A 23,664-nucleotide genomic window follows, 5' to 3' on the forward strand; every position below is an offset into this window, starting at 1 on the left:
TGTTTTATTTTACCAAGGGTAACAGGAGAAATTTGACCCCAAAAGTTGTTGTACAATTTGTTCTGAGTATGCTGATGCCCCATATGTGGGTGTTAAACCACTGTTTGGGCGCATGGCAGAGCTCAGAAGGGAAGGAGCACATTCTCAATGCAAAATTGGCTGGAATTGAGATTGGATGCCATGTAGCCTTTGGAGAGCCCCTGATGTGCCTAAACAGTGGAAAAAACCCAATTCTGACACCAAACCTAACCCCAACATACCCCTAACCCTAATCCCAACCCTAGCCATAACCCTAAACACACCCCTAACCCGAACACACCCCAAGCACTTATCCCAACCTCAACCACACCCATAACCCAACACACCCCTAACCCCAATGTAATCCAAACCCTACCCCAAATTTATCCCAAACCCTAACCCTAACTTTAGCCCCAACCCTAACCCTAACTATAGCCCCAACCCTAACCATAGCTGTAGCCCTAACCCTAACCATAATGGGAAAATGGAAATAAATACATTTTTTATTTTACTATTTTTCCCTACCTAAGGGGGTGATAAAGGAGCATTTGATTTACTATTTATAGCGGGTTTTTATGTTTGGCAGCTGTCACACACTAAAAAATAGTTTTTGCATCATCACATTTTGAGAGCTATAATTTTTCCATATTTTGGCCCACAGAGTCGTGTGAGGTCTTGCTTTTTGTGGGAGGAGATGACGGTTTTATTGGTACCATTTTCAGGCGCATGACATTTTTTGATTTTTTTATTCTGTTTTTTTTAGGAGGCAGAATCAACAAAAAACAGCAATTCATGAATTTCTTTTGGGGGGCAATTATACCATTCCGCATGTAGTAAAATTGATAAAGCAGTTTTATTTTTCGGGTCAGTAAGATGACAGCGATACCTCAGTAATATCTTTTTTTTATGTTTTGGTGCTTTTATACAATAAAAACTGTTTTATATAAAAAATAATTATTTTTGCTTTGCTTTATTCTGAGAGCTATAACTTTTTTATTTTTCCGGTGATGGTGCTCAATGGGGGCTTGTTTTTTTGTGGGACAAGATGACGTTTTCAGTGGTATCATGTTTATTTATATCCATCTTTATGATTGTGTGTTATTCCACTTTTTGTTCAGCGGTATGATGATAAGGCATTGTTTTTTTAGCCTTTTTTTAAATAGTGTTCACTGAACAGGTTACGTTGTGGGACAGTGTTATAGATCGGGTCGTTATGGACGTGGCGATACTAAATATGTGTACTTTTATAGTTTAGATTTTTTGTTTAATTCAAATATTTATTTATTGATTGAATAAATATTGATTTTTTAATTATTATTTTAAATTTTTTAAATGTTTTTACAATTATTTAAAATACATTTTTTAAAATTCCTTCTTACTTTTACACTTTGTCCCACAGATCTGCATGCTATCGAAGCTGTCAGCATTACAAACTCTGCACACTGACCTTAGAGACTTCCTGACAAGCACTGTGCATGACAGGAAGTCTCTCAGCTCTGGTAACCCATCATGACGACATCGGGTTACCATGGGAGCGATTGAGACCCCGCATCATGCCGCTGGGTCTCCGATCCAAAGGAAGAGGTCCTGAGTGCCTCTCTGCGAGCTCTGGAGCACTGAGATTATGTTTGATTGCAGTGTTGGGGGTTAATGTGTCGGGAGCGATCCGTGATCGCTCCTGGCACTTGGTGCCAGGTGTCAGCTGTGAGAATCAGCTGACACCCGGCCGCGACCAGCTACGCTCCCCCCGGGAACGTGGCTGATCGCAATGGATGTACTATTTCATCCATGAGTATTAAGTCCCAGGTCACATGGATGGAATAGTATGTCTGATGGCAGAAAGAAGTTAAATCATTTTACAATTTTTCATTTATAATTCAGAATCTCTTTATACTAAATGCAATTTTTTTTAAAACCTAAAGGACAAGGTCAGTTTTCTTTTGTTTTCTTTTTTTTCTTCTGTTTTTCCTACCTTTATTTCAAAAGCCATAACATTTTTTTATTCACATCGGCATTGCCACATGTGGTTTTTATTGACACCAATAATTTTACCATACCTTGTGCTGAGGAACAGGAAAAAAATTCTAGGTGCGGTGAAATTGTAAACAAAATCATTCCTGACATTGTTTTGAGGGTTTAGTTTTTATCACTATAATTGTGTGATAAAAATGATCTGCTAATATGATTCTCCAGGTCTGTACAATTACGGCAATACCAAATGTGTGTATTTTATTTTTATTTAGGTGGTGACAAAAAATCAGAAAATTGCTAAAAAAAATTGGTTTATGTCTGTTTACTGAGACCTGTAACTCTTTACTTAATACTATTTACATAATTACATCTATTTGGTAGATTGAGTTGTTTGATGAATTGTTTTTTTGCTTGGCAAATTGACATTTTTATGGATACTGTTTTGGGGAAGATACAATGTTTTAATGGTGTAGTTTTGTGTTTTTGACAGAGTTGTGGGAATGCAATTCAGATGTTTCAATTTCTTTTTACTTTACGATGTTTATTGTACAGGTGAAATAATAATATGTTTTGATGCATCCAACCTTTACAAGCACGACAATAACTAGAATGTTTTTTTTTTCAATTTCTTTATTTTTAACATGGGAAAATAGAGATTATTCAAATGTTCATTTTTTAAAATGTTTTTAAAACTTTTTTTTCTTTTTTTTTATCCTTTATGGGAGATGTGAACCTCTGATAGTTTGATTGCAAGTTTTACATATTGCAATACAACACTATTGCAGTTTATACAGAGGAGTACAGTCTTCTACGAAGCCCTGCCAGTGGTTATACGTGACAGTAGCATCATCATGGCATATGCAATGGCAGCCCAACAGCATACAGAAATGTAAGATTAGTGTCCGGAACGGATACACAAAAAACATTGCCATTGTCAGTGATTGATAATGGCATTTCATGGGTGCAATGATCGGTGCTAGTGCCAGTTGCTGCTGTTAGAATAAGATTCTGGCTATGTAACAAAGCTGGCATCTGCATTATGTTATATATTATATATATATATATATATATATATATATATATATATATATATATATATATATATATATATATTAGGATCGGCTTCCAATCCCACTCCATACACCTGCCACATTTCTATGATGTAATAGTGGGGGTTAAATTATATTATTAACTGAAATGTTAAGCAGGAAAATAAATACACACATCCTGCAAACCTTCCAAAAATGTATACTTCTTTGGAAGTCAAACATCATAAGGTAGGTAAAAGGAATAAAAGGTAAAAGGAATCTGTTAGTGTGTTTTCGTTCCACATGAAAAATTTGTATATGAGAATGTAGGTGTGTGAAACATAAAGCACTCTGTATGTTTATTAAGCTGAAAAAATTATGTTTTATGTAATATATGAAAATGAGTCTGAAGAGCTCTGATCATGAGCAGAGGACTTTTCGTAAAGCTACCTCCCTGGATCCATTCCCTCCCTAAACCACCTTCTGATTGACTGACAGCTTGCAAGCTAGTGAATAAAAAGGGGGTACTAGGTAGGGCACACCTAAAAGATAGCCTCTTTCCCATATGCAATAAAATATAAATTTTTTCCTGTAATGCTTAATTAAAGGTACAAGTTTATTTAAATTTCAATGGCTGATAAGCAGTAAAGATGAGTGAACTCTAAAATGCTCGAGAGCTCATTGCTTAAACCGAGCATTTCCTAATACTCAAATGCCTGTTTCGATTATGGGAAAGCCAAGCTTTTTACTGGCAGACCCTACAAACAGGTCTGGGCGGCAGTGAAAATTTTGGATTGGATGGGAAATGTGCTGAATGGAAGGAGAACAGCATGGGGAAGACCCCTGGAAGCATTTCTGACTCCCAGATTGCTGCTGAGAACAATGGTGCTAAACTTTTACTCCACGTTAAGGAGTCCCAATAAACATTCCAAACCAGCGAGAAAATGCATTTTACAGGAAAAAAAAAGTTGAGAAACATTTTTTCCTGTATGACTTGTAAACCATACAAAATGTAAAAAGGATTTTAAAAAATATATAATTTAAGTAAACCAGAAAATTTTTGATTACATAAATAGGAAATTTCAGTTTACTTTATGAAGGAAGAAAGAACTGCCAAAAATATTGGACTCAGGTACTCCCTGTATTAGACATAAAGGAGGCCTCATACGCATTCTGTTCAAATTGTCATGTAGTGGTACTCCTAGACTCATAAAGGCTATGCATTTTTGAAGGCTATAAACTAAGGAAATGTACTCCAGAACACGGATAAGTCTAAGGGTGAGCAATATAATAAGTAATAAATAATAATATAATATACCCAAGAAGATGTAATACCCTATGGGTGAGCAATATAATTCCGATACATTTTAAACAAGTTTTTTGAGACTTATATACCAACGAAATGTACTCCAGATCACGGAATAGTGTTTGAATGTTCAATATAATACCGATAAGGGTATGTGCACACATTGATTAAAATGTATGCAATATTTCTGCATCTCTTGACAGGAAAAATGTCCATTTTTTGTGCATTTCTACCTGAGTTTTTGCCAAGGGCAAAAATGCTGCAGATTATTTTCTGCACCAAATCTGCAAGTCAAAAATACTTAATGTGTGCATGATGAATTAGGTTTATTTCTGTTAATGTTGATGATTATGGCTTACATCCAATGAAAACCCAAAAGTCATTATCTCAGTTAATTAGAAATATAACACCAGCTTGAAAAATTATTTTAAAATCCGAAATGTTGGCCTCCTGAAATGTATGTTCAGTAAATGCACTCAATTTTTGGTTGGGGCTCTTTTGTATCAATTACTGCATCAATGCAGCGTGGCATGGAGGCGATGAGCCTGTGGCTCTGCTGAGGTGTTATTACAAACAAAGCCCAGGTTGCTTTGATAGCAAGCTTCAGAACATCTGCATTGTTGGGTCTGGTGTTTCTAATCTTCCTCTTGACAATACCCCATACATTCTCTATGGGGTTAAGATCAGGTGAGTTTACTGGCAAATCAAGCACAGTGATACTGTTGTTTTATACCTGGAATTGGTACTTTTGGCAGTGTGGACAGGTGCCAAGTCCTCCACGAGAATTAAATTTCCATCTCCAAAAAGCTTGTTGGCAGAGGGAAGCATGAAGTTCTCTAAAATTTCCTGGTAGATGGCTGTGCTGACTTTGGTCTTGATAAAACACAGTGGACCTACACCAGCAGATAGCATGGCTCCTCAAACCATCACTGATTATGGAAACTTGCCACTAGACCTCAAGCAGCTTGGATTGTGTGCCTCTCCACTGTTCCTCCAGACTCTGGGACCTTGATTTCCAAATGAAATGCAAAATTTACTTTCATCTGAAAACATCACATTGGAAAACTGAGCAACAGTCAAGTTATTTTTCTCCTTTGCCCAGGTAAGACGCTTCTGGTGTTGTCTATTGGTCGTGAGTGGCTTGACACAAAGAATATGACACTTGTAGCCCATGTCCTGGATATGTCTGTGTGGTGGCTCTTGAAGTAATGACTCCAGCAGCAGTTCACTCCTTGTGAATCTTCCCCAAATTTTTTGAATGGTCTTTTCTTAATAATCCTTTCAAGGCTGCAGTTATCCCAGTTGCTTGTACATCTTTTTCTCCCACACTTTTTCCTTCCACTCAACTTTCCATTAATATGCTTGGATACAGCACTCTGTGAACAGTCAGCTTCTTTAGCAATGACCATTTGCGGCCTACCCTCCTTGTGGAGTGTGTAAATGACTGCATTCTGGACATCTGTCCAGTCTTCCCCATGATTGTGGACCCTACTGAAACAGACTAAGGGACCTTTTTAAACACTTAGGAAGCCGTTGCCGGTGGTTTTTGTTACTTATTCTAAATTAATGAGATAATGACTTTGAGTTTTAATTGGCTATAAGCCATAACCATCAACATTAACAGAAATAAAAACTTGAAAAAGATCACTCTGTTTGTAATGACTCTATATGAGTTTCACTTTTTGTATTGAAGAACTGAAATAAATTAACTTTTGGATGATACTCTAATTTTGTGAGAAGCATCTATAATACCAATACATTTTCTAACAGGTATTTTTAGGGTTGTATTGCGGTGAAATGTACTCCAGACCTTGAAATAATCTATAGGTGAGCAATATAATACCGATAAGGGTATGTGCACATGTTGAGCAAACTTGTGCATCTGTTGCTGGAAAAACACAGCTGCAAAAATGCATGTTTTTAGAGCATTTTTGCCTCGTTTTTAGTGCAGTTTTGCTGTTTTTTTGTGCATTTTTGCCCTGAGTATTTGATTGATTTGATTGAATTTAATGGTAAAAAACACAGGGCAAAAACACAGAGAACTGACATGCATTAGATTTTTTTCTGCACCAAATCTGCAAATCAAAAATACTTATACGTCACATTCACTTCTTTGGCATAAGGCTTTGCTTCAGGTTTTGTCACAAATTTGAGCCAAAAATACAATATAAATAACACCAAATCTCCAAAGTGTGCACACAGCCTAAAATTATGAACAAGTTTTTTCAGGATTACATAGCAATGAAATCAACCCAAGAATGTATAAAAGTCTACCGATGAGAAATGTAATACCGATACATTTTTGAATATTTTTTTGAGGCTTATATAGCAGCGAACTGTACCCAAGAAGATGAGGATGAGCAATATAATACTTTTACTAAATACATTTTGAACAAGTTTTTAAGAGGGTTATATAACAAATAAATGTACACCAGAACTTGGATTAGCCTTAGGATGATCAATATAATACTGATACATTTTTAACAAGTTTTTTGAGGCTCATATACCACTGAAATTTTCTCACAAATATGTAAAAGTACCCAATAACACACTATACTGTGTAAATGACCAATATAATGCCGAAAACTTTTTGATTAAGTTTTTATAGCAAGGAAATGTACCCAAGAACATGTTATACATGTTATGCCGTGTGGATGATCAATATAATACAGATACATTTTTGTCCCAGATTTTGGAGGGTTTTATACTAACTAAATGTACTAAAGAACATGTAATACTCTAAGGCCGGCGTCACACTAGAGAGTTTTACGGATGTATGAGAGGCGCAAAAACAACGCATTACAGACTGACCAATGTTCCTGTATGGAGCAGCTCCTAGCTGCTGTATATTTCGCAGCTGTATTTTATGGGCTGAGAAAGCATGCTGCGTTTGTCAGCGTATTGCGCAAAAAATCCGCCAATGAAAGTCTATGGGGGTGAGAAAAATACGGATTACACACGGACCATCAGTGTGACTTGGGAGAAATACGCAGGGGTGTTCTACAGAAAAGCCGGCTATTCAGCGTGGTGTACAGTAAAATCACACTGACAGGTTAGAATAGAATACATAGAGTAAATGTCCACACATAGTGTAGGTATATATATATATATATATATATATATATATATATCTACTATATAATTGTCTAAGGTCCATTTCCGTCTGTTTGTCTGTCTGTATTTCTTTCTGTCACAGAAATCCCAAGTCGCTGATTGGTTGCAGCAAAAAGGCCATGACCAATCAGTGACAGGCACAGTCCGGTGGCAAAATGGCCGCTCCTTACTCCCCGAAGTCAGTGCCCGCAGTCCATACTCCCCCCCAGTCAGCGCTCACACAGGGTTAATGGCAATGTTAACGGACCGCCTTATGCTGCGGTGTAACGCAGTCCATTAACGCTGCTATTAACCCTGTGTGACCAACTTTTTACTATTGATGCTGCCTATGCGGGATCAATAGTAAAAAGATCTAATGTTAAAAATAATAAAAAAATAAAAAATCATTATATACTCACCTTCCGTGGGCCCCCGGATCCAGCCGAGGCTTTTTCCACTCCTCGTGACGTTCCGGTGACCAGTCCATGCATTGCGATCTCACGAGACGATGACATAGTGGTCTCGCGAGACCGCTACGTCATCATCTCGCGAGACCGCAATGCACTCTTGGGATCAGAGCATCGCGAGGAGCATCGGTATACGCCTCGGCTGGATCGCGGGGCTCCGAAAGGTGAGTATATAACTATTTTTTATTTTAATTCTTTTTTTTAACAGGGATTTGGTGCCCACATTGCTATACACTACGGGGGCTGTGTTACATACTGCGTGGGCTTTGTTATATACTACATCTCTGTGCTATATACTATATGGGCTGTGCTGTATGCTACGTGTCTGTGGTATATATTACGTGGCTGGGCAATATACTACATTGCTGTGCTCTATACTATGTGGCCTGGGTTATATACTGCATGGGCAGCGTTATATACTACGCCTCTGTGCTATATACTACGTGTCTGTGCTATATACGTGGACTGTGCTATATACTACGTGTCTGTGCTATATACTACGTGTCTGGGCAATATACTACGTGGCTATGCTATATACTATGTGGGCTGTGCTATATACTACGTGGCTGTAAACTACATACATATTCTAGAATACCTGATGCGTTAGAATCGGGCCACCATCCAGGCTGGAGTCACACACAACGTATAAAAATACAGACCAAATACGCAGAAATGTTCCCTGAACATTGATCCATATGTAATCCGTAGGCAAGGTGTGGCTGCATATTTTGCGCATGTAAACCTCTGTATGTAATCCGTATGGCATCAGTACAGCGAGATTTTGTCGCCGGCTTGCAAAATGGACATAGAATGGATCCATGGGCTAAAATATTCATGAGAACATATATACAGTTTATATATACAGTATATATATATATATATATATGTATATTTATATTTCATACAAAGCTAGATAGCTTAAAAGTTGGTAGTTTAATTGCCGGCTTTTGATATCTCCTTATCAAACCCAACAGGATATGACACAGGATATGGGACTCTTCCCACCGCTACAATGGAGTGGGAAGAGAGGGGCTAAGCACCAAAATAGGCGCATCTTACAGATGTGCCTTTTCTGGGGTGGCTGGGGGCAGATGTTTTAGCCAGGGGGGCAAATAACCATGGTCCCTCTCTAGGCTATTAATATCTGCCCTCAGTCACTGGCTTTCCCACTCTGGTGGAGAAAATTGTGCGGGTGCCCACACCAGTTTTTTCCGTAATTAAACAATTTATTTTAACAGCTAGAGCCACCAAATTTTGCATACTAACATTAGTAGTGAGGAATATGTAAAAAAAAAATAAGGGATATGAAATGGTTTACTGTATGTAAACCATGTGTCATATCCTGTCGGGTTTGATAAGGAGATAGCAAAAGCCGGCAATTGAATTACCGGCTTTTAAGCTATCTAGCACTGTATTAAATATATATATATATATATATATATATATATATATATATATATATATATATATACTGTATATATAAACTGTATATATGTTCTCATGAATATTTTAGCCCATGGATCCATTCTATGTCCATTTTGCAAGCCGGCGACAAAATCTCGCTGTACTGATGCCATACGGATTACATACAGAGGTTTACATGCGCAAAATATGCAGCCACACCTTGCCTACGGATTACATATGGATCAATGTTCAGGGAACATTTCTGCGTATTTGGTCTGTATTTTTATACGTTGTGTGTGACTCCAGCCTAAGGATGAGAAATACACTGCTCAAAAATATAAAGGGAACACTTAAACAACAGAATATAACTCCAAGTAAGTAAAACTTCTGTGAAATCAAACTATCCACTTAGGAAGCAACACTGTTTGACAATCAATTTCACGTGCTGTTGTGCAAATTGGAATAAACAACAAATGGAAATTATTGGCAATTATCAAGACACACTCAATAAAGGATTGATTCTGCAGGTCACAGCCCACAGATCACATCTCAGTATCAATGCATTCTGGCTGATGGTTTGGTCACTTTTGAATGTTGGCTGTGCTTTCACACTCGTGGTAGCATGAGACAGACTCAACAACCCACACAAGTGGCTCAGGTAGTACAGGTCATCCAGGATGGCACATCAAGTTTGCTGTCTGTCAGCGTAGTGTCCAGAGGCTGGAGGCGCTACTTGGAGACAGGTCAGTACACCAGGAGACAAGGAGGGGGCCGTATGAGGGTAACAACCCAGCAGAAGGACTTCTACCTCAGCCTTTGTGCAAGGAGGAACAGGAGGAACACTGCTAGAGCCCTGCAAAATGACCTCCAGCAGGCCACAAATGTGAATATGTTTGCACAAATGGTTAGAAACCGACTCCATCATGAGGATTGTCTGAGTGCCTGATGTCCACAGATGGGGGTTGTGCTCACAGCCCAAGACCAAACAGGATGCTTGGCATTTGCCATATAACACCAGGATTGGCAAATTCACCAGTGGCACCCTGTGCTCTTCACAGATGAAAGCAGGTTCACACTGAGGACATGTGATAGAGTTTGGAGATGCCTTGGAGAGCAATCTGCTGCCTGCAACATCCTTCAGCATGACCGGTTTGGCAGTGGGTCAGTAATGGTGTGGGCTGGCATTTCTTTGGAGGGCCGCACAGCCCTCCATGTGCTTGCCAGAGGTAGCCTGACTGCCATTAGGTACCGAGATGAGATCTTCAGACCTTTTGTGAGACCATATGCTGGTGTGGTTGGCCCTGGGCTTCTCCTAATGCAGGACAATGCCAGACTTCATGTGGCTGGAGTGTGTCAGCATTTCCTGCATGATGAAGGCTATGGACTGGCCCGCCGATTCCCCAGACCTGAATCCGATTGAACACAACCCAAAAGTAACACTGTTGTGAATTCTGTTTGTGGGCTCCCCCGGTGGTGTTTTATGGTAGTGCCACTTATTTGCCTTTTTCTATCCTTGATCACCTGTTGACACCCATTAGGGGAGTTTCCTATTTAAGGCTGCTTGGCTGCTGGTCTGATGCCGGCCAACAATGTATCAGTAGCATTCTGTTGCATTCTCCTGCCTCAAGATCCTGTTCAGCTAAGTTGAATTTTGTTTCTAGTTTATTCTATTTTTGTCCAGCTATTTGCAATGTGACTCTCTGTAGCTGGAAGCTCTCGTGGACTGGAATTGCCACTCCAGTGGCATGAGTTGTCACTGGAGTTTTAAAGTAATTTCAGGGTGGTGTTTTTGAGTAGTGTTTTGAAGTTGACCGTGAAGTGACTCTTTCCTGTACTTCTGCTATCTAGTAAGCGGACCTCACTGTGCTAAATCTGCTGTTCATCCTACGTATGTCTTTTCCTCTTGACTCACCGTCAATATCTGTGGGGGGCTGCTATCTCCTTTTGGGGTTCATCTCTGGAGGTAAGGCAGGCCTGTATATTCCTCTGATAGGGGTAGTTAGATCTCCGGCTGGCGCGTGGTGTCTAGGGCATCGTAGGAAACACTCCCCGGCTACTTCCAGTGTCGTGTCAGGTTCAGGTCACGGTCACTTTAGTTCCCATCACCCGAGAGCTAGTCCGTTGTTATTTTGATTTCCCTGCCATTGGGAAAATCATAATATAACACCATTCTAAAAACTGCTCCCTTCGAGGTGCTCAAAGCCACATTCAGGAAGTTTATTAACCCTTCATGGGCTTCACAGGAATTTTTGGAATGTGAAAAAAATGAATATTTAAATTTTTCACAACAAATTTACTTCATATTCATTTTTTTTTATTTTGACAAGGGTAACAGGAAAAATGGACCCCAAAATGTGTTGTGTAATTTCTCCTGAGCACACTGATACCCCATATGAGGAAGAAAACCACTGTTTTGGGTGCATGGCAGAGCTTGGAAGGGAAGGAGCGCCATTTTTGAATGCCATGTCGCATTTGGAGAGCCTCTGATGTGCAACAGTGGAAACCCCCACAAGTGATGCTATTTTGGAAATTTGAACCCTCAAGGAATGTATTTAGATGTATGGTGAGCACTTTAAACCCCCAGGTGCTTCACAGAAGTGTGTAATGTTGAGCCTTGAAAATAAAATAATCACATTTTCCTTACAAAAATGTTATTTTAGCCTCAAATTTTGTATTATCATAAGAGTAACATGAGGAACTGCACCATACAATTTATTGTGCAAATACTCCAGAATACGCCGATACCATATATGAAGGAGAAAACTACTGTTTGGGTACACAGCAGAGCTTGGAAGGGAAGGGGTGTTATTTGACTTTTTGAATGTAAAATTTCCTGAAGTGCCTAAACAGGGGAAAATCCAACAATTGACTCAATTTCTAATAATAAAACCCTCAAGGAATATATTCAGATGTGTGGTGAGTACCATGAACTCCCAGGTGCTTCACAGAAGCTTATAATGTTGAGCGGGGAAAATAATAAACTCACATTTTCCTCTCAAAAATGTTATTTTAGCCCCAAATTTTGCGTTTTTCATAAGGGTAACAAGAGAAATTGCACCATACAATTTTTAATGAAATTTTTCCTCAGTACGCTGATACCCAGTGTAAGGGAGAAAACTACTGTTTGGGCAAACGGCAGGGCTTGGAAGGGAAAGAGCATCATTTGACTTTTTGAATGTCAAATTTCCTGGAATCATTAGCGGACATCATGACCCAATTGGAGAGCCCCTGATGTGCCTAGACAGTGGAAACCCCCCACACGTGACCCCATTTTGGAAACTGGTGAGCACCTTGAACCCCCAAGTTCTTCACAGAAGTTTATAACATTGAGCCATGAAAATAAAAAAAATAAAATTTTCCCAGCAAAAATGTTATTTTGGCCCCAAATTTTGCATTTTCATAAGAGTAACCAGAGAAATTGCACCATACAATTTGATGTGCAATTTCTTCTGCGTATGCTGATACCCTATATGTGGAGGAAACTATTTCTGAGGCATAGTGCAAAGCTCAGAGAGAAAGAGGCATAATGGAGTTCAGATTTTGCTGGAATGGTTTGAGGATGCCCCTTAAAGCACTTCATGCTTCCCTCTGCCAACAAGCTTTTTGTAGATGGAGATTTCATACTCAGCAGGAATTAGCACCTGTCCACACTGCCAAAAGTACCAGTATCTGGTTTAAAAACAACAGTATCACTGTGCTTGATTGGCCAGCAAACTCACCTGACCTTAACCCCATAGGGAATCTATGGGGTATTGTCAAGAGGAAGATGAGAGACACCAGATCCAACAATGCAGACAAGCTGAAGGCTGCTATCAAAGCAACCTGGTCTTCCATAACACCTCAGCAGTGCCACAGGTTGATTGCCTCCAGGAGGAGTCCCAATCAAGTATTGAGTGCATTCACTGAACATACATTTCAGTAGGCCAACATTTCAGATTTTAAAATAATTTATCAAGCTGGTGTTATAAAATAATCTGATTTACTGAGATAATGACTTCTGGGGTTTCATTAGCTGTAAGCCATAATCATCAACATTAACAGAAATAAACACTTGAAATAAATCACTCTGTAATGAGTTTCACTATTTGTATTGAAGAGTTGAAATAGATTAACATTTTGGTTTTATTTTAATTTTTCTGAGAAGCACCTGTAATTGGGAAATATTTTTCAGGCACAGTGCAAAGCTCAGAAGGCATGGAGCGCCAGGTTTTGACCCAGTGGGAGAGTCCATGAGGTGCCAGAACAGCAGACCCCCTATATGTGACTCCATTTTACAAACAACACCTCTCAATGAATTATTCTAGGGGTGCAATGATCATATTGACACCATGGATGTTTGACAGAGTTTTATACAATTGGGCAGTGAAGCAAAAATAACTACATCTTTACCAACAAAATTTTTTTTTAGCACCAAATTTTACAAATTTACCCAAGAAGTGGGTAAAAATGGTACCAAAATGTGTCTCAGAATTTCTACTGAACGTGGCATTACCCCATATATGGCAGTGCATTACTGCTTAGCCATACGGAGAAACTCGGGAGGAACGAACCGCTATTTGCCTCCTGGAGCGCTGATGTTTCTAGAACAATTTGCAGACTCCATATACAGAGCCCCTAATTGCTAGAAGAGCAGAATCCTCCCTCAAGTGACCCCATTTTGGAAATTATACTCCTTTGGGAATTTATCTACAGGTATAGTGACGATTTTGAATGCATGGGTATTTTCCAGGATCAAGCAGCAATGAATGTTGCCAAGTGAAATTTGTAAACTGCCATTGTAGTGACCAGTACGCTGCAGTGATCAGTATGTTACAGTCACCAATACATTATGCCATGCTTCTGGAGGCATGAACCCATAAGTTAGGTGGACTCTCTTCACTTCAGAAAAGACAAACATGGACACAACATGAGGTTTAGGTACACTGTGGGGCTCAGAAGGCAGGGGGCATTTGAATTTGGGAGTGGAGAATTTGCTGAATTTCTTTTGAGTGGTGAGGAACCATTTCGCTTCTCCAGAGCCCTTGTGCTACCAGTAACATGGAAGCTTCCTTTTTTTGTGGATTGGGTTGAAGCTTTTATTGGGAACATTTTCCATAACGTTAGGGATCACATTTATCCGATGCTCTATGCAGACCACTTACTTTGGGATTTTCATCTAAATCTCTGCGTAACGTGATTCAGATGAAACCCCCGAATGATCCATTCACTACAATGAGGCAGCAGAGTTACTCTGGACTCCAATTGGCCTCTGTTTAGAGTCGTCCTTCTTTTCAGAAGAGCAGAAAACAGTGGCAGATGGCACCTTTATGCAAGCCTAAAAAGACGGACACCATCGAATCACAGATCAGATGGCATCCACAGTGCCTCCATCTGCCTCTTTATAGGGAATCTTCCAACAGAGGTTCTGTCTGAATCAAGTATTTCAGAGATTTTCACAGAAACACCGATGCGAGTGGTCAGCGCAAAGCACTGGATAAATGTGCACTGAGTCTTACTGCAATGTTTGGGAGACAGAATGAAAAAATAAACAGCAGGTGAAGAATAGGTTTTATTTATTTTTTATGCCGTTCCTTGTGCGGTATAAGGATTAGGCAACTTTATTCTTTGGGTCGGTGCGATTACAGCGATACCAGATTCATATCTGGTTTTTATGTTTGTCTGCTGTAAAACACTAAAATACGCTATTCATTGCAAAAACTGTTTTTTTTTTCTGTTTTGGCACTTTTACACAATAAAAGCTATTTTATAGAAAAAAAATATTATTTTTCATCGCCTTATTCTGAGAGCTATTACTTTTTTAGTTTTATGCTAACTGAGCTGTATAGCAGTTTGTTTTTTGCAGGACAAGATTAAATTTTCAGCGATACCATGTTTATTTTTATCTGTCTTTTTGATCGCGTTTTATTCCACTTTTTGTTCGGCGGTATGATGATAAAAAACAAGGCAAAAGATAATGCTTTATATATTTTATATGGTGTTCACTAAAGGGGTTAACTAGTGGGACAGTTTTATAGGTCGAGACGTTGCATACGCGGCAATACCAAATATGTGTACTTTTATTGTTTAGATTTATTGTTTAGATTTTTTTATACAAATATTTATTTATAGATTCAATATCTTTTGATTTTTTATTAATATTTTTTATTTTTTAATATTTCTATAATTGTTATTTATTTTTTAACTTTTCTTAATCTCTTTATTTGTCCCACAATGGGACTATAAATTTTTTGCAGTCTGATTGCTTGTAAAGCATGGGGATGCAGAAGCGTCCCTATGCTATCCAAACTGTCAGCTCTGCACTGGCAGAGAAAGTTGCTGATCATGCACTGCGCATGATGAAGCAACTTTCCTAGCTCTGGTGACCTGGATGTCATCAACCATTGAACGGGACCCCACGTCATGCTACAAGGTCTTCCATCCAAAGGCAAAGGGGCTGCCATTCCTCTGCCGGCTCCCACGTTTGATCGCAGCATTTCGGGGTTTAACGTGCCAGGAGCGGTGCCTGACCACCCATGGCACTTAGTGCCAGATGTCAGCTGTCAGAATCAGTATGAGCAGGGGATTGTGATGATGTAATAATCCATCTCGGGTCAAATAGGACCAGGGCACATGGACAAGTTATTATATCTGATGTCAGGAAGAAATTGTAAGTAATTATTATTATTATTATTATTATTTATTGTTATAGCGCCATTTATTTCATGGCACTTTACATGTGAGGAGGGGTATACATAATAAAAACAAGTACAATAATCTTAAACAATACAAGTCATAACTGGTACAGGAGGAGAGAGGACCCTGCCCGCGAAGGCTCACAATCTACAAGGGATGGGTAAGAATACAGTAGGTGAGGATAGAGCTGGTCATGCAGCGGTTTGGTTGATCGGTGGTTACTGCAGGTTGTAGGCTTGTCGGAAGAGGTGGGTCTTCAGGCTCTTTTTGAAGGTTTCGATGGTAGGCGAGAGTCTGATGTGTTGTGGTAGAGGGTTCCAGAGTAGGGGTGATACGCGACTGACAGACTGATAGACTGGGGTCTATGAATGACAGACTGTCATTCATAGACCCCTGAAAGGCAACATCTGATGGGCCTCATTCAAATATTTTAAAAGTGCACGTTCTGTACTCATACACACATAAAAGGTTTGCAAAGCCAGTGAAAAATTATAACCAAGATAATACAATAATCCACTTCAGATGTCCGCTTCTTCTCCTTCCTCTTGAGTCTGGGCGGGCTGCCTCCACCTGCTCTCTGGAGCTCGATTCCCAGGTGTATGATCTTTATGTGACCCGGCTTCAGGTAGTGTCAAAGCCCCTGACATACAGAAATGGACAACAGCCTCCTGTGTCACCTGTACCATTGGCTGCTCAAGCACAGAGGTTGGGAATTCCAAGGACAGTATGATCTCTTAGGGGTGTTAGTATCCCTGTCTTGAGCTGATTCAAGAAGTCTTTCCCAGGCTTGTTCATTCCTCAAGAAGGGTTCATCATGCTCCCTTATTTCTGGGATCACACCCAATGCATACCAATGATGTTGCGTCTCTATTTTTCTGAATGTGTCCCTAGTTCTAGCCATGAGCTCTTGCTGCCTTTGAGGCAAGAGTTCCATCTCTACTTCCCTATGGTTGAACGAGATGTGATGACGGGTCACAAACTCTTAATTGGACCCCCTTCTTTGCTGACCGTCATATGTAACTACCACCCCCTGCCAACTCTTGGTATTTTACTGCTAGAGGACCCATTAACATTTGTCCAGACTGGGTTCTGGTTTGCCTTCTTGTCTCTTCCGACTAGATTAGACCCAGTAGTCAGCTCATCAGTTCCTGAAACCTGGCTGTCCCTTCTGCAACCCACAAGAAAACCAGCAGTAAAGGATTTGACCTGGTTTCGGGCTTTGTTAGGTCCAGCATATCAAATAAATCAGGAACACAGGCTCCTGCCACCTCTGCTGATGCGCCAGCTTTCTCTGGCTCCAACATTCCTCCGGTCACTCCCTCGGGAGTCTCTCATGCAGCTGCCATATTTGTCGACCACTAATCACTAATATTAACACTTTTTTAGTGTTATAAATCACAGAAATGTACCCCAGACCACGTAATACTGTATGGCTGAGAAATGTAACCTTACAAAAAATGTAAACACTTTTCTTCAGATTCATAGATTACAGGAAATATACTCCGGAGCTCAGAATAGTGTGTGGAAGAGTACTGTAATCCAGACAATCTTTTCAACACTTTTTTATGATGTTAGATAATCTCACAGAAATTTACTCTAGACGATGGAATAGTATATGGGTGAGAAATGTAATCCTGCTAATTTGTTTAAGGCTTTTTTGAGTATTAGATATCTAAGAAATGTACCACAGAACACGTGAAACTGTATGACTGAGAAATTTAAGCCTGCAAAATTTTGTAATGCCTTTATTTATGGTTTATATATCACAGGATACGTATACCAGACCACGTAAAGCTGTATACGTAACAAATTTAACCCTGCAACATTTTAAATGCTTTTTTGGACTGTTATATATAAAAATTCATCCAGAACACAGAATAGTGTATGGGTAAGGAATTTAGCCCAGGAAATATTTTTATGAGTTTTTGGAGTGTTATATAACACATAAAAGTAACAAATCACTTAATTCTCGATGGATCAAAGTATATTCAATTTTTTTCACCTCCCCAAAAAGCAGGAGCTATATGTTTGTCAACCAACTGCACAGCCCTAATCCCTGTCTACAGAATGGATTTTTGCACTCTCCCTGCTCCTCCTTTCTCCTTCCCTAGGCTAAATGCAGATTGTATATGGTACAAACAGCAAAGCAAACCATTACCTGTTAGAAGGGCTGTTAGTATGATGGCTGCTAACATCAGTATCAACACTACAGGCCTCTGTCTCAATGAACTGTGTATACACAGGCCTAGACAAGCACTCTCTCCCTCCAATACAAAGTGCAATGGCGTCAGTGTGCCGAGTCAAGAGGCACCTGCATTTTTATAAGCCGTGAGGATGTCACACCACCAGCTGATCACAGTAGTGCCACACCCAAGATGGCTACTGCATTACAGTGTAATGGACCGCTTACTAAGGACCGGGTGACTCACTGCTAACTGCTCTTACCCCCCCGGTATACATCTGTCAATCCACGCTAGGCTCCGTCAGAGTTGTGGACTGTACTGCACCCTGCGCAGCAAAGCCCGAACAAAGGAACTCATTAAGGAAACCAAAGACAAGCCACTGCCATCAGGATTTGACTCAAGGACACCTACAGGATGACACCGGATCCGTCCCTCACTGACCGTGTTGGCACTACCATATCTACTGTGGACTCTTAAGTTAGGAAGCCATTGGACTGATAAGTTAACCCTTGAGAACTGTTGTTATCTCTATTATATACTTTACACCCTTCCAGTATACCAATTGATAAACCCCAGTTTTATCCTATCTTCTCCCTGTGTGGAGTTTACCCCTGTTCTAGTAAAATACGTTAACTCTTGCTCTGTCTCCAGTTCATTACTGCATCCCGCAACCTGCTCACATCCTTACCAGGCACCTCTTCTCTTTTTTTAAAGGGATTGGCCGGGCTTTTCTAATACTGTATGTATTTACCTAGGCTGTGGAATGCTAACAGTTTGTAATACACTTACTCTTAGCATTCTGCATGGTTGCCTAGCTACCACACTTCAGCATGTGACCAGCTCTATCCTCATTCTGGAGGAGCTATTCACACTCCGTCTAGTGTTTTCCTGTCTGGCAGAGACTGGATATAACGTCACAACAGACACCATGTCCAGTCTCTGCCAGACCCGCCGTCTCCTGCCTCCTCTGAAAGCAATTCCATCATATGTGCAGAGACTCTTCAGTCTCCTCATATCTGTGCAGTATAGCTTAGTGCAAGGCAGCAGCACAGCTGATTGGATCAAGCTGTCTAGTCAACTGTTAGCTGTGACAAGGCTATTGGCAAAAGGGAGGTCCAATGAGTGCCACCCTCCTCTAACTGAGGGAAGTGCTCATTTGAAAAGGGAGAAGGGAAGGCAGCTGTATTTTGAATCTAGCACTGTCACATGACAGATCCTGCCCTGAACTTCTCAAACAGCTAAAACTAGGGGCAGAAAAGTGGCATCAACTGACTCAAAGTAGAAATTTGCAAATGGCACCACAGAAGTCAGCAGTGGACCATGCATGAGGTATCAGGCCCTGGGCCCCCATTTGGGGCTTTGAATTGTAGTTTCAATTTATACCTGGTTGTTAAGGGAGCAGTGTAAGCCTTCTTTGCTGGGAGCCCAGATACCTCATGCAATAGCTTTTTTTCCCAGCCACGCTCGGATGGCACAAACATCAGTTTCATAGAGTACTGTTGGTAGAAAAATGAAAGGAAAGTAGCACAAATAGTTTAGTAAAAGTGCAGGCCTGCCTGTCTGGGAGCCTTACTGCTACAGGCAACACACATGAAGGCGACTCAACTTGGATTCTCCACATTTCAAAGAATTATTGTTACACACCACTATTGTGTCATCAATTTCCACAGAGTAGAAACAGTACAAAAAAGGCCTCCGATGCACCTTCCACTACAGGCAACCCATTAGATGGAGACCCAACTTGGAGTCTTCACATTTCAAAAAACTGTAACATCAGCAGCAGTTGCAACAGCATGCACCGAAACCACAACAAAGGTGTCACAGACTTCAATAACACGAGATCAAGGAATGACTCTAAAAACACACCATCGCCCAGTCTTCCAAGTCTGTGACTGGGGTGCAAAATTCATTGGAGATGACTTGTTCATTTTGATGAAAGTTAGGTGGTCTACACTTTCAGGGGACAGCCGGATGCGCTTATCCATCAGGACAGCACTGAAGACACATTCTTAGACAACCAAAATGCAAAAGGGTCCAAATTCCCCCTGATAGCATTGATATTGATCTCCAGATACTCCTGCACCATCATCTAAAGTTGTTCACAATGTGTCAAAATTGTTCTGCTGGTGCAAAGGCTGGTCTAAAAATTGTGCGAAATGACTCACAGAAATTGCTTATGCCACTGACACTGCTACTGCTGATGTTAATGTTTTTGCAGTGATGCCTTGATGCTCCTGGGGTTGGAAGTCTAGAACTGTATTGCATAATGTGTGCCTCACTGCTGTCTTGGGGAAAACTACCCTTAAGATTGTCTACAAGCGTGTTTCGATACTCAAGCATGCACGTGTCCCTTTTCAAGGGGTGAAGCATCAGGCAAAATTTATTCTTGTAGAGTGGTCACCCAGTAGTTAGGACTGTTTCTAACCCTAAGAATATGGGCATCATGTTGAAGATAGTGCAGCAAGAAGATGCTCATGTGTCAGGTGCTTCCATGAGGTCCAAGTCAATGTCCAATGTTCTGGTGGCAGGGTAGCACTCAAGGTTGCCTCCTCCATCCACTCCCACCAACCACGGACAACAGAGATCATTATCCTCTTCATCTCATGACTGTTGCGCATCCATCACCTCCTCCTCCTCGTCCTTCTAAATTAGTTCTCCGGCTCCTGCACCTTCACTAACAGTTTGTTTGGTACCATGAACCTCGCTCGATTGCTATAATCTACCCTACCATGACACCCACCTGTGCAACAGCAATCAGGAACTTACGCATACTATTCAATGTGTGCTCCATGTAGATGACCAGAATAGTGGTGATGATGATGGCATAATCAGTACTAACCATCTTAGTAGCCAATTCAAAACTGTGCAGAAGGGTTCCGAGTTATTTGATCTATGCCCACCTGATTTTCACCGAGTCCATACTGCGTTAGGCCAGGCTATTCAAAAGGACATACTGCACCAGAGCTTGTCTTTGCTGACACAGTTGCTGCAACATGTGCAGAGTGAAATTCCACCATGTCAGAATATAGAATATCAACATGTTAACCGCTAGGCCAAAAGTGTAGTGCTGCAAGTCGATGACTTTTAGGGTGCGAAAGGTGTAAGTGAGCACACAGTGACTGTGCTTTCTGCAGCCTCACATTCAGGCTGAGATAGTGGCAGACAAATTTTGTACCACCAGGTTGAGGACATGAGCCATGCAAGGCAAGTGTGTGAGGTTGCCCCGACAGAGTTTCCATGAGGTTAGCAAAAATATCGCACACTGTCTTCCCTGGCTCCAAGTTCAGTTGAGACAGCCACTGCTCAAACTTGGCCAGGATGGCTGTCCACAATTCGTGGGCTGTCTGACAACAAACTCCAAAGCATAATAATTTAAGCACTGCCTCATTGCAGAGAGACCTGGCTGCGCAGTGCAAAGGTTGGTCGGATTCTCCCTGCAGTGTTGTAACGCATGTCCCATGAAGGGGGAGGTTTAGGGCACTGGTGGAGGATGCAGAATTAGTGGAGGAAGTGTTAGATAAAGAGGTTTGTCCCGCAAGCCCTGGGGATTCCAAGACTTGTGGAGCAGCCCCTTGACCGCTTGCCCCTGCTCATGTTTGCTCATCCAGGTGTCAGTGGTGAAATGCACCATGACAGACATAGACTTTTGCAGGTAAATGGGTGATGTTTTCTGATACATACTGGTGTAGTTCACATGTAATGGGGCTGAGCAACTGGTGGTGGGGGACTGGGGCTGCCATCAACTTTCAGAAACCATCTGTATCCACTAGGTGGAAAGGCAGCATTTCCATGGCATTCAGATTGAGTTGAAGCTCTTAGCTTTTCATACAAATAGAGAAAAAGACCAGAACATCCAAACTAGTGTGAACAGGTGCCAACCAAAAAAGCATACAACTTAAAAAACGATAAAGGTTGCACCATGATTTACCAATAATGATTATTCTAGAACATTGAAACTGCATTACTGCCTTAGAAAATGGTAAAAAAGAATAAAAACACTTAAGTATAGCCTTAAATTTGATACATTTATTAAAATCAATTAATTCTAACTGTCAACACAGTGTTACAGTTAACAAAAAAAAATTTGGAATTCAGAAGCAGTCCAACACATATTTGCATAATTATATTCAGATAGGTAAAGCAAAATTATTTTGAAAAATAAAAAAGTTTACTGCTTAATAATTGATTGATTGACTAACTTAGCAGGTTCCAAGTAAGGAGAGAAAAATGAAAAATTGACAACAAAAACAGAACCGCATAATGGAAAATAGAGGATGATCCATTAATTAAAGGTATTGTCTAATGTCTAGTGAATGATGATTAATAATTACAGAGATATGAGTCCATTGGGGCACATTTATCAATTTAGTTATGACAGTTTTCAGGTGTAACTGAATTGAAAAGAATAGCATTTGAGCTAAGTGTTTATCATGATCTCCTCCTTCATAATCTGAACACTTATATGTAATATTTATATTGTAGCTTATAAGAGAAATTATTAGTGATGGGCAAACGTTCTCAGATAGTGTCGTATCCTAACATGCTCAGATCTTATCGAGTATCTTTGGCGTGCTCGTATATTATGTTCATGTTCCTATGGCTGCATGATTTGCGGTTGTTAGACATCCTGAACATGTGGGGATTCCCTAACAACAGGCAACCCCTGCATGCGTTGGGGCTGTCTAACAGCAGCAAATCATGCACCCGCAGGGACACGACCATAATATACGAGCATAGAAGGACTATAAAATAATATACAAGCATGCCTAAAAGTCTCAGATAACAACTAAGAATGCTCAGATAAGACGTTATCATCACTAGAAATTATAACGTCAGTATAGTAACATTAAATTAAACCTGCCATTCACATTACAGGGGTGCATTCGTGCACTATTATTCGTGTACTTTTATTCAAAGTATTTTTTTTCTAAGTATTCGGCAGTTATAACATGGCAGTTAGACAGGGCAGGAGACAGGTAAGACAATCTAAACCTATTCCTATTCATTTGGAACAGAACAAATACTCACCATATGTACCGTATATACTCGAGTATAAGCCGAGATTTTCAGCCCAAATTTTTGGGCTGAAAGTGCCCCCTCGGCTTATACTCGAGTCACGGTCTGTGGCAGGGTCGGCGGGTGAGGGGGAGAGGGCGCTGAGGCATACTTACCTAGTCCCGGCGATCCTGTCACTCCCCCTGCCCGTCCCACGGTCTCCGGGTGCAGCAGCCTCTTCCCCTGAGCGGTCACGTGGGACCGCTCATTAGAGAAATGAATAGGCTGCTCCACCTCCCATAGGGGCGGAGCCGCCTATTCATTTCTCTAATGAAGCGGTGCCGGTGACCGCTGACAGAGGAAGAGGCTGCGGCACCGAACACAGGCAGGGGGAAGGAGCGGGACGCCGGGAGCAGGTAAGTATGTCATATTCACCTGTCCGCGTTCCACACGCCGGGCGCTGTCTCCATCTTCCCGGCGTCTCTCTCTCCTCACTGACTGCAGGCAGAGGGCGCGATGACGCATAT

The 23,664-nt window shown here is 40.7% G+C and overlaps 1 pseudogene; it reads right to left on the minus strand.

Moving 5' to 3' along the window:
• The window catches only part of LOC143795864 (zinc finger protein 592-like), a 51,320-nt pseudogene extending 30,336 nt beyond the window's left edge, over positions 1 to 20,984 (minus strand).
• Between the last annotated feature and the right edge of the window lie 2,680 nt (positions 20,985 to 23,664).

The sequence above is a fragment of the Ranitomeya variabilis genome, chromosome 1, assembly GCF_051348905.1.
Source record: "Ranitomeya variabilis isolate aRanVar5 chromosome 1, aRanVar5.hap1, whole genome shotgun sequence".
Lineage (NCBI taxonomy): Eukaryota > Metazoa > Chordata > Amphibia > Anura > Dendrobatidae > Ranitomeya > Ranitomeya variabilis.